This window comes from Hordeum vulgare, chromosome 6H, assembly GCF_904849725.1.
Source record: "Hordeum vulgare subsp. vulgare chromosome 6H, MorexV3_pseudomolecules_assembly, whole genome shotgun sequence".
In the NCBI taxonomy this organism is placed as follows: Eukaryota; Viridiplantae; Streptophyta; class Magnoliopsida; order Poales; family Poaceae; genus Hordeum; species Hordeum vulgare.
In genome coordinates this window covers 151,444,320-151,457,605 of record NC_058523.1, presented here as the reverse complement: position 1 = coordinate 151,457,605, position 13,286 = coordinate 151,444,320, and positions in this window count along the sequence as shown.

Sequence of the window (13,286 nt, the reverse complement as noted above, 5' to 3'; positions counted from 1 at the left end):
TCGGAATGACCTGGAAATCTACGAGGATTTTTTGTGGAATACATAATAATACTAGCGCAAGAATAAACTAGAGGGACGGAGCCAGGAGCTCACAAGCCCACCAGGCCCGGCCCCCCTGACCGGGCCTCGCAGGCTTGTGAGCCCCTGGGACTCCGCCGCCCCCAATTCCAGCTCTATATAACCTCTTTCGTCCGGAAAAAAATAAAGGAGAAGAGTTCATCGCGTTTTACGATACGGAGGCGCCGCCACCTCCTGTTCTTCCTCTGGAGGGCAGATCTGGAGTCCGTTTTGGGCTCCGGAGAGGGGAGATCGTCGCCATCGTCATCGTCAACCTTCCTTCATCGCCAATTCCATGATGCTCTTCACCGTTCGTGAGTAATCTCATCGTAGGCTTGCTGGACGGTGATGGGTTGGATGGGATCTATCATTTAATCGAGTTAGTTTTGACGGGGATTGATCCCTAGTATCCACTATGTTGTGAGATTGATGTTGCTACTACTTTGCCATGGTTAATCCTTGTCACTAGGGCCCGAGTGCCATGATTTCAGATCTGAACCTATTATGTTGTCGCCAATATATGTGTGTTTTAGATCCTATCTTGCAAGTTGTAGTCACCTACTATGTGTTATGACCCGGCAACCCCGGAGTGACAATAGCCGGAACCGCTCCCGGAGATGACCATAGTATGAGGAGTTCATGTATTCACCAAGTGTTAATGCGTTGGTTCGGTTCTTTATTAAAAGGAGAACCTTAATATCCCGTAGTTTCCATTAGGACCCCGCTGCCACGGGAGGGATGGACAATAGATGTCATGCAAGTTCTTTTCCCTAAGCACGTATGACTACATACAGAATACATGCCTACATTAGATTGACGAACTAGAGCTAGTTACTTATCTCTCCGTGTTATGACTGTTACATGATGAATAGCATCGGCCATAATCATCCATCACCAATCCAATGCCTACGAGCTTTTTCTTACTGGTCCTTGCTACGTTACTTTACCGCTACTGCTGTCACTTCTGCTACTGTTACTCTGTTGCTACTGCTGTTACTTTGCTGCTACTGGTTACTATTGCTACTGCTGCTATCACCCTACTTTTCTACTGATACTTTGCTGTAGATACTAAATCTTTCAGGTGTGGTTGAATTGACAACTCAACTGCTAATACTTGAGAATATTCTTTCGCTTCCCCTTGAGTCGAATCAATAAATTTGGGTTGAATACTCTACCCTCGAAAACTATTGCGATCCCCTATACTTGTGGGTTATCAAGACCTTTTTTCTGGCGCCGTTGCCGGGGAAGCCAAAGTCAAGAATAGTCTCCCGTCAATGCACCTTTTTCTGGCGCCGTTGCCGGGGAAGCACAACTGTATTCTCTGAGTCACTTGGGATTTACGTCAGCTGGTCACTATGAGGAATCCGATAGATCCAAGAACTAAAGTCTTGCCCTCAACTATGAGGACAGGTAAGGAACTGCCATCTAGCTCTGCACTTGATTCACCTTCAGTTATGAGTAAGTTTGCGACACCACCTCCTGCTAGAAATCTTGATATGTTGCCTATGCTTGATGATACTATGCTTGATACTGCTTTGCCTGATGATGCTATGCTTGATACTGCTTTGCCACTAGGTGCATTCCTTGATGCACAAATTGCTAGAGTTGCTGCTAGATGTGATGATACTTCCGAAACTGCTGATACTATTGAAGTAGAACCTGTTATTTTGCCTGCTAGAACTACCTCTCCTAGATGTGAATTGCCTGATATGCCTGAGCGTTATGTTATTGAGGGAGAGATAGCTGAGGATTTTCTTGCGTGTAAGGATAGCTATGATGATGAGAAACTACTGCTCAAGTGGAAAGAAAAATCTCTAAACGCTAGTATGAAATATGACCCGAAGTTTGCTACTTCGCCTATCTTTGTGACCGATAAGGATTATGAATTCTCTGTCGACCCTGAGTTAATCACTTTGGTCGAATCTGATCCTTTTCACGATTATGAGTCTGAAATGGTTGTAGCCCATCTTACCAAACTGCACGATATAGCCACCCTATTCACGAGTGAGGAGAAGATTCGCCATTACTATATCCTCAAGCTGTTTCTTTCCCGCTAAAGGATGATGATAAGACTTGGTTCACTTCTCTTGCTCCTGGTTGTGTGCATAGCCCCGAGGATATGGTCTACTACTTCTCTGAAAAATATTTCCCTGCCCATAAGAAGCAAGCTGCCTTGCAGGAAATATACAACTTTGCTCAAGCTGGAGAAGAGAGTCTCCCACAAGCTTGGGGGAGGCTCGTCCAGCTACTGAATGCTTTGCGTGATCACCCTCTTGAGAAGAATGAAATACTTGATATCTTCTATAATGGACTTACCGATGCTTCTAGAGACCACCTAGATTGTTGTGCCGGTTGTGTTTTTAGGGAACGAACTATAGAATAAGATGAGATCCTGTTGAATAATATCTTATGCAATGAGAATGCTTGGACTATTCCCGAACCACCTCCTAAGCCAACTCCGAAGAAAAGTATTCTATTCCTCAGTCCCGAAGATATGCAAGAAGCTAAGAAATCTATGAAAGAGAAAGGCATTAAATATGAAGATGTCAAAAATCTACCACCTATCGAAGAGATCCATGGTCTCGATAACCTGATACAGGTAGTAGAAGTAAATTCTCTGCGTATGTTTGATGAGAGTGATATTTCTTTTGATAAAACTGCTAGCCTATGTATGGATGAATTCGATAACTTTGTTGCCAAACAACAAAGTTTCAACGATTATGTTAGCATACAATTGGAACAGAATGCTCGTATGCTTAGTCATTTAAGTGCTTGTGTTGACAGAAATGTCAATGATCTTAAGCTTCTGAGTAAACATGCCTCTATGGTTACTACTCAGGTACAACAAGTACTTAAGGCTCAGAATGACTTGCTCAATGAGTTGAATGACAATTCTATCAGAGTCGTCACTAGAGGCGGTAGAATGACCCAGGAACCTTTGTATCCTGAGGGTCATCCAAAGAGAATTGAACAAGATTCTCAAGGAGTTAGCACTGATGCACTTAGTCATCCTAGGAAGAAGAAGAGAGATGATAGGAACCTGCACGCTAGCAACCCAGATGCTGATACACCTGAGAATCCAAACGATGTCTCTGTCTCTGATGCTCAGACACAATCTGGTGATGAACATGGGCCTGATGATAATATCAATAGTGATGTTCATGTTGATGCTCAACCTAGCAATGATAAGGATGTGGAGATTGAACCTGTTGATCTTGATAACCCACAGCCTAAGGCTAGGAGATACGATAAGAATGACTTTGCTGCTAGGAAGCATGGTAAAGAAAGGGAACCATGGGTTCAGAAACCCATGCCCTTTCATCCCAAACCATCCAAGAAAAAAGATGATGAGGATTTTGAGCGATTTGTTGAAATGATTAGACCCGTATTTCTGCAAATGCATTTGACAGATATGCTCAAAATGTCTCTGTATGCTAAGTAGATGAAGGATATTGTGACTAATAAAAGGAGGATACCTGAGGTTGATATTTACACCATGCTCGCTAATTATACCTTCAAGGGTGGAACTCCTAAGAAACTAGGTGATCCCGGAGTGCCCACTATACCTTGCTCCATTAAAGGCAACTATGTTAGAACTGCTTTATGCGACCTTGGAGCCGGTGTTAGTGTTATGTCTCTTTCTCTTTATCGTAGACTTGAACTGGATAAGTTGACACCCACTAAAATCTCTTTGCAAATGGCCGACAAATAAACTGCTTTCCCTATCGGCATTTGCGAGGATGTGCCTGTTGTGGTTGCTAACGTTACTATCTTAACGGACTTTGTTATCCTGAATATTCCCGAGGACGATGCCATGGCGGTTATCCTTGGAAGACCCTTTCTTAACACTGCAGGGGCTGTTATAGATTGCAACAAAGGCAATGTCACTTTCCATGTCAACGGTAATGAGCATACGGTGCACTTTCCAAAGAAACAATATCGAGTACATTGCATCGATGCTATCGAGAAAACTTCATCGATTCTTATTGGGAGCTTCGAATTCCCTATACCTCCTGTTAGGATGAAGTATGATTTGCTTGTTGGGGAGATACACATCCCCATTGAGGTGACCTAGTAACTATTCAAAAAAATATATTCTCCGTTTTCTTTTGCGATTCAAAAAAGTTTGTCAAGGAGACTGGATCAACCTCATTGACAGATTTCTTTCAATGACTATGAGATGGATGAATCGAGGAGTCACAAACCCTGTTCCAAGCTTTCACCTTCAGTTGCTTAGAAGAAAAATGATAGGTTTAGTTTAGTTTTCCCTGTTTTCTGTTTTAGCGTCCCGTAGAAAAGTACCCCGAAAATAAAAGTTCTCCGAACGTCCTGAAAATCAAGTATGATTTTTTCTGGAATTTTTGAAAAATACTGAGACGAATAGCTAGTCTGGGGGATGCTCCAGTGGGTCACAAGCCCAGGAGGCCCGGCCACCCCCCCTGGCCGGGCCTGGCAGGCTTGTGGGACCCACATGCACCCCCTCCACTTATTCTAGCTCTCATCCACTTCTCCTACCTCCAGAAAAAATCTTTTCGCAGCTCAAACCCGTGTCCTTCCTCCTCTTGCGGGGATTTTTGATTTCCTTGGTTAAAGCACCATTCTCCGAACTGTTTTGGGGAATTACTCCTTGGTAAGTGACTCCTCCACTGGTCCAATTAGTTTTTGCTCTAGTGCCCTATACTTCGCGTATTTTTGCTGCCTTGGTGACCATGTTCTTGAGCTTTGCATGCTAATTTTAGTGGGTCCCAAGTAGTTTTGATGCGTAATATGGCCTCTAGGCACTTGTCGGAGTAGTTGCTACGAGTTTAGCTGATCCTTGTTCACTTTTCCTTTGGGTCACTGAAAATTTCAGAAAAGGAAGATGTTCAGGAGAAACTATCATGGTGGTCCCCCAAGCAAGAGAGGTCCCCGTCTTGCGATTCGGGAGCCGGATCCTTACCAACCGAGGAACGCACCAGTACAACCATGTGAATGGCCTTCTGATGAATTCATGATTGAGGCAGGTTTCAAAGACGAGTTTGATACACTTGTTCACAACGTCGGACTCGAAGAATTCATCTCCGATAAATGTGAACAGTATGTTACGCTCACTGCCTCTTTTGTTCGTAGATTCAAATTTTTAGTTGGCCATGATACATCCGTACTGTTTGATCTCTATGACAAATCATATACCATGGATTTAGAGGATTTCAATAGAATTTGCAAGATACCTATTTGGGGTAGTCTCAATGATCCTCCTGAATCTTCGGTTAGAGATTTTTTCTCTAGTATAACTGTTGGGGAAACTAGAGATATTACGTAGGCTACCATGGGGAGCATTCATTTTCCTGCCTTGCATTACTTTGCCCTCTTCATAGGTAGATGCATTAATGATAAGATTGATCATTGTCACCTCTGCGCACCAGACCATAGTATTCTTAAGAGCGCAATAACGGGTGATAGAAGTTTCAACATGGGAGCAATAATAGCAAGGAGGCTGAATAATAATGCTAATGAAGGGGATTTCTTTGGTGGGATCTATGCCACTCGCATAGCGAATTTCCTTGGAGTACCTATCCGCGAAAAAGATCCCCCGCTCCATACAGCTTTCCTTGACCGCGTCGCTTTGACATGCTACCAGTTCCTTGAGAGGGATGATGAATCCCTCCTAGACCGTTTAATATTTAACCGGCAACGTGTTTTCCATATTACCCTTCCTGCTCCTGCCATCTTTGACTTTCAGGTAAAACGAAGATATTACATAACCATAGGAGAGGCATAGGAGTATGAGAGGGAGGCAAAGGCTGCTCGTCTCCGAGAGGCAGCTAATCAAGCAGTGGCTGCAGCGCTCCCGTACAACCCCCATTATGATTTCGGATATCGCTCGAACCATCGTTGGGAGTAGACCAACTTAGGCCAAAAGCCTAAGCTTGGGGGAGTACGTATTTCTCACCGACTTTACATTCTTGCTTATGCTTTCACTTTGTTCGTCGGTGTTCACACTTTGCCACTGTATTATCCATGATAGTTTATTTTCTTTTTCTCGTTTTCTTTTCATGTGTGTGTCTAGTTTGAGAAAACCCAAAAAGATTTTCTTGTTCTTCTTTTGCTTGTTGGGAGCTTTCCCATGTAAATAGTTTTCTTTTTCTTTGGGTCAAGGTAGAAGATCATGGTTACAATGTTTAGTGGCTCTCGCATGCATATCTGCTTATCTCTTAAAGAGACATATTACTTTGTCTTCTCCTTTGTGTTTGCCTGCAGATTCCAGCTTAGTCCAATGCACGAGCACTCTTATCATTGTTCACATCGTTCGGTCGTGCAAGTGAAAGGCAATAATGACAATATATGATGAATTGACTGAGCCTGGAAAAGCTGGCATGGACTGGATCTATTTTGTTTTTGTAAATACGACTAGCTCATCGTTCCTGATTCAGCTTTGTCATGAGAAAAACATGTTTGCAATGACAATTTAGAGATCATAGTTGTTGATGCCATGATTAATTAGCTAGGAGCTTATAATGGTTTGTCTTGGATGCCCACATGAATGTTGATATGACTATGATGTAGTATGATAGGATGGTATCCTCCTTTGAATGATTCAAGTGGCTTGACTTGGCGCATGTTCATGCATGTAGTTGAAACCAAATCAACATAGCATCTATGATATTCATGTTTATGGTGATTTATGTCCTACTCATGCTTGCACTCAATGTTAGTTAATCTCAATGCATTTTGATGACTGTTGTCGCTCTCTAGTTGGTCGCTTCCCAGTCTTTTGCTAGCCTTCACTTGTACTAAGCAGGAATACTACTTGTGCATCCACTTCCCTAAACCCAAAGTTGTTCCATATGAGTCCACCATACCTACCTATATGCGGTATCTACCTATCGTTCCGAGTAAATTTGCATGTGCCACTCTCTAATCTTCAAGAAATAATCTGTTTTGCATGCCCGAACTGCTCATGTGGTGACAGGGGGCTCTCAGTATCTTCAATGCTAGGCGTGTTATCCTCGATATGTGTTTATTCACCACATTCACGAGAAAGGTGTCGGTAATTGGAATGCCCAGTTCCATGCTCAAATCGAAAAGATAACTACAAACAAAACTCCCCCTGGATTGATGTTGGTATGGACGGCACCTGAGTATTCGGCTAGTCGTGGAGTGTGATTGATTGGTGGTGGGGGAGTCAAAACTTTACTTTTCTGTTTGGGAACCGCCTATAGCATGTGTAGCATGAAAGATGGTGAGAACTCTTAGTCATTGCGTTGACAATGAAAGCATGCCACCCAAAATTATTATCTCTGTTTTCAAAGCTTAAGCTCTGGCACCTCTGCAAATCAATGCTTCCCTCTGCGAAGGGCCTGTCTATTTATGTTCCTGTTGAGTCATCCTCCTCTTATAAAAGCACCAATTATAGAGCACCTCTGTCATTTTTATGCTTTGCTTTTAACTGTGTTGAGTATGACTGTGACTAGATCTTCTTTGCCATGAATTACAATGTTTAGTCAGCCCTTGGTCTTTGAAGGTGCTCTGCATTTATGTTTTGCGGTTTCAGAAAGAGCTAGCGAGATACCATCTATTCGTGCTGCTTCATAATTGTTTTGATTGAAGTGTTGACTTTTGAAAATTATTATTATTTGCTCGCTAGTTGATTATGACATTGATATGAGTGTACCGTGAGACCTAGATGTCATTCGCTTTTGTGGTTTGCTTATGATCTTGCTGAAATTCTGGATATGAGTTAGGCATAATTGCAACAACAAGATCAAACAGAGTTCGTAAAAGTTCTTCTTTTGTCTCTTTCAGTTTGTCAACTGAATTGCTTGAGGACAAGCAAGGCTTTAAGCTTGGGGGAGTTGATACGTCTCCGTCGTATCTACTTTTCCAAACTCTTTTGCCCTTGCTTTGGTCTCTAATTTGCATGATTTGAATGGAACTAACCCGGGCTGACGCTGTTTTCAGCAGAATTGCCATGGTGTTGTTTTTGCGCAAAAATAAAAGTTCTCGGAATGACCTGGAAATCTACGAGGATTTTTGTGGAATATATAAAAAATACTGGCGCAAGAATCAACTAGAGGGACGGAGCCAGGAGCTCACAAGCCCACCAGGCCCCCCCCCCCCCCCCCCGTGGCCGAGCTTGTCAGGCTTGTGAACTCCTAAGAAACTAGGTGATCCCGGAGTGCCCACTATACCTTGCTCCATTAAAGGCAACTATGTTAGAACTGCTTTATGCGACCTTGGAGCCGGTGTTAGTGTTATGTCTCTTTCTCTTTATCGTAGACTTGAACTGGATAAGTTGACACCCACTAAAATCTCTTTGCAAATGGCCGACAAATAAACTGCTTTCCCTATCGGCATTTGCGAGGATGTGCCTGTTGTGGTTGCTAACGTTACTATCTTAACGGACTTTGTTATCCTGAATATTCCCGAGGACGATGCCATGGCGGTTATCCTTGGAAGACCCTTTCTTAACACTGCAGGGGCTGTTATAGATTGCAACAAAGGCAATGTCACTTTCCATGTCAATGGTAATGAGCATACGGTGCACTTTCCAAAGAAATAATATCGAGTACATTGCATCGATGCTATCGAGAAAACTTCATCGATTCTTATTGGGAGCTTCGAATTCCCTATACCTCCTGTTAGGATGAAGTATGATTTGCTTGTTGGGGAGATACACATACCCATTGAGGTGACCTAGTAACTATTCAAAAAAATATATTCTCCGTTTTCTTTTGCGATTCAAAAAAGTTTGTCAAGGAGACTGGATCAACCTCATTGACAGATTTCTTTCAATGACTATGAGATGGATGAATCGAGGAGTCACAAACCCTGTTCCAAGCTTTCACCTTCGGTTGCTTAGAAGAAAAATGATAGGTTTAGTTTAGTTTTCCCTGTTTTCTGTTTTAGCGTCCCGTAGAAAAGTACCCCGAAAATAAAAGTTCTCCGAACGTCCTGAAAATCAAGTATGATTTTTTCTGGAATTTTTGAAAAATACTGAGACGAATAGCTAGTCTGGGGGATGCTCCAGTGGGTCACAAGCCCAGGAGGCCCGGCCACCCCCCCTGGCCGGGCCTGGCAGGCTTGTGGGACCCACATGCACCCCCTCCACTTATTCTAGCTCTCATCCACTTCTCCTACCTCCAGAAAAAATCTTTTCGCAGCTCAAACCCGTGTCCTTCCTCCTCTTGCGGGGATTTTTGATTTCCTTGGTTAAAGCACCATTCTCCGAACTGTTTTGGGGAATTACTCCTTGGTAAGTGACTCCTCCACTGGTCCAATTAGTTTTTGCTCTAGTGCCCTATACTTCGCGTATTTTTGCTGCCTTGGTGACCATGTTCTTGAGCTTTGCATGCTAATTTTAGTGGGTCCCAAGTAGTTTTGATGCGTAATATGGCCTCTAGGCACTTGTCGGAGTAGTTGCTACGAGTTTAGCTGATCCTTGTTCACTTTTCCTTTGGGTCACTGAAAATTTCAGAAAAGGAAGATGTTCAGGAGAAACTATCATGGTGGTCCCCCAAGCAAGAGAGGTCCCCGTCTTGCGATTCGGGAGCCGGATCCTTACCAACCGAGGAACGCACCAGTACAACCATGTGAATGGCCTTCTGATGAATTCATGATTGAGGCAGGTTTCAAAGACGAGTTTGATACACTTGTTCACAACGTCGGACTCGAAGAATTCATCTCCGATAAATGTGAACAGTATGTTACGCTCACTGCCTCTTTTGTTTGTAGATTCAAATTTTTAGTTGGCCATGATACATCCGTACTGTTTGATCTCTATGACAAATCATATACCATGGATTTAGAGGATTTCAATAGAATTTGCAAGATACCTATTTGGGGTAGTCTCAATGATCCTCCTGAATCTTCGGTTAGAGATTTTTTCTCTAGTATAACTGTTGGGGAAACTAGAGATATTACGTAGGCTACCATGGGGAGCATTCATTTTCCTGCCTTGCATTACTTTGCCCTCTTCATAGGTAGATGCATTAATGATAAGATTGATCATTGTCACCTCTGCGCACCAGACCATAGTATTCTTAAGAGCGCAATAACGGGTGATAGAAGTTTCAACATGGGAGCAATAATAGCAAGGAGGCTGAATAATAATGCTAATGAAGGGGATTTCTTTGGTGGGATCTATGCCACTCGCATAGCGAATTTCCTTGGAGTACCTATCCGCGAAAAAGATCCCCCGCTCCATACAGCTTTCCTTGACCGCGTCGCTTTGACATGCTACCAGTTCCTTGAGAGGGATGATGAATCCCTCCTAGACCGTTTAATATTTAACCGGCAACGTGTTTTCCATATTACCCTTCCTGCTCCTGCCATCTTTGACTTTCAGGTAAAACGAAGATATTACATAACCATAGGAGAGGCATAGGAGTATGAGAGGGAGGCAAAGGCTGCTCGTCTCCGAGAGGCAGCTAATCAAGCAGTGGCTGCAGCGCTCCCGTACAACCCCCATTATGATTTCGGATATCGCTCGAACCATCGTTGGGAGTAGACCAACTTAGGCCAAAAGCCTAAGCTTGGGGGAGTACGTATTTCTCACCGACTTTACATTCTTGCTTATGCTTTCACTTTGTTCGTCGGTGTTCACACTTTGCCACTGTATTATCCATGATAGTTTATTTTCTTTTTCTCGTTTTCTTTTCATGTGTGTGTCTAGTTTGAGAAAACCCAAAAAGATTTTCTTGTTCTTCTTTTGCTTGTTGGGAGCTTTCCCATGTAAATAGTTTTCTTTTTCTTTGGGTCAAGGTAGAAGATCATGGTTACAATGTTTAGTGGCTCTCGCATGCATATCTGCTTATCTCTTAAAGAGACATATTACTTTGTCTTCTCCTTTGTGTTTGCCTGCAGATTCCAGCTTAGTCCAATGCACGAGCACTCTTATCATTGTTCACATCGTTCGGTCGTGCAAGTGAAAGGCAATAATGACAATATATGATGAATTGACTGAGCCTGGAAAAGCTGGCATGGACTGGATCTATTTTGTTTTTGTAAATACGACTAGCTCATCGTTCCTGATTCAGCTTTGTCATGAGAAAAACATGTTTGCAATGACAATTTAGAGATCATAGTTGTTGATGCCATGATTAATTAGCTAGGAGCTTATAATGGTTTGTCTTGGATGCCCACATGAATGTTGATATGACTATGATGTAGTATGATAGGATGGTATCCTCCTTTGAATGATTCAAGTGGCTTGACTTGGCGCATGTTCATGCATGTAGTTGAAACCAAATCAACATAGCATCTATGATATTCATGTTTATGGTGATTTATGTCCTACTCATGCTTGCACTCAATGTTAGTTAATCTCAATGCATTTTGATGACTGTTGTCGCTCTCTAGTTGGTCGCTTCCCAGTCTTTTGCTAGCCTTCACTTGTACTAAGCAGGAATACTACTTGTGCATCCACTTCCCTAAACCCAAAGTTGTTCCATATGAGTCCACCATACCTACCTATATGCGGTATCTACCTATCGTTCCGAGTAAATTTGCATGTGCCACTCTCTAATCTTCAAGAAATAATCTGTTTTGCATGCCCGAACTGCTCATGTGGTGACAGGGGGCTCTCAGTATCTTCAATGCTAGGCGTGTTATCCTCGATATGTGTTTATTCACCACATTCACGAGAAAGGTGTCGGTAATTGGAATGCCCAGTTCCATGCTCAAATCGAAAAGATAACTACAAACAAAACTCCCCCTGGATTGATGTTGGTATGGACGGCACCTGAGTATTCGGCTAGTCGTGGAGTGTGATTGATTGGTGGTGGGGGAGTCAAAACTTTACTTTTCTGTTTGGGAACCGCCTATAGCATGTGTAGCATGAAAGATGGTGAGAACTCTTAGTCATTGCGTTGACAATGAAAGCATGCCACCCAAAATTATTATCTCTGTTTTCAAAGCTTAAGCTCTGGCACCTCTGCAAATCAATGCTTCCCTCTGCGAAGGGCCTGTCTATTTATGTTCCTGTTGAGTCATCCTCCTCTTATAAAAGCACCAATTATAGAGCACCTCTGTCATTTTTATGCTTTGCTTTTAACTGTGTTGAGTATGACTGTGACTAGATCTTCTTTGCCATGAATTACAATGTTTAGTCAGCCCTTGGTCTTTGAAGGTGCTCTGCATTTATGTTTTGCGGTTTCAGAAAGAGCTAGCGAGATACCATCTATTCGTGCTGCTTCATAATTGTTTTGATTGAAGTGTTGACTTTTGAAAATTATTATTATTTGCTCGCTAGTTGATTATGACATTGATATGAGTGTACCGTGAGACCTAGATGTCATTCGCTTTTGTGGTTTGCTTATGATCTTGCTGAAATTCTGGATATGAGTTAGGCATAATTGCAACAACAAGATCAAACAGAGTTCGTAAAAGTTCTTCTTTTGTCTCTTTCAGTTTGTCAACTGAATTGCTTGAGGACAAGCAAGGCTTTAAGCTTGGGGGAGTTGATACGTCTCCGTCGTATCTACTTTTCCAAACTCTTTTGCCCTTGCTTTGGTCTCTAATTTGCATGATTTGAATGGAACTAACCCGGGCTGACGCTGTTTTCAGCAGAATTGCCATGGTGTTGTTTTTGCGCAAAAATAAAAGTTCTCGGAATGACCTGGAAATCTACGAGGATTTTTGTGGAATATATAAAAAATACTGGCGCAAGAATCAACTAGAGGGACGGAGCCAGGAGCTCACAAGCCCACCAGCCCCCCCCCCCCCCCCCCCGTGGCCGAGCTTGTCAGGCTTGTCTGCTATATATATTCTCTTTCGTCCAGAAAAAAACCAAGGAGAAGATTTCATCGCGTTTTACGATACGGAGGCACCGCCACCTCCTGTTCTTCCTCTGGAGGGCAGATCTGGAGTCCGTTTTGGGCTCCGGAGAGGGGAGATCGTCGCCATCGTCATCGTCAACCTTCCTTCATCGCCAATTCCATGATGCTCATCACCGTTCGTGAGTAATCTCATCGTAGGCTTGCTGGACGGTGATGAGTTGGATGAGATCTATCATGTAATCGAGTTAGTTTTGATAGGGTTGATCCCTAGTATCCACTATGTTCTGAGATTGATGTTGCTACTACTTTGCCATGGTTAATCCTTGTCACTAGGGCCCGAGTGCCATGATTTCAGATCTGAACCTATTATGTTGTCGCCAATATATGTGTGTTTTAGATCCTATCTTGCAAGTTGTAGTCACCTACTATGTGTTATGACCCGGCAACCCCAGAGTGACAATAGCCGGAACC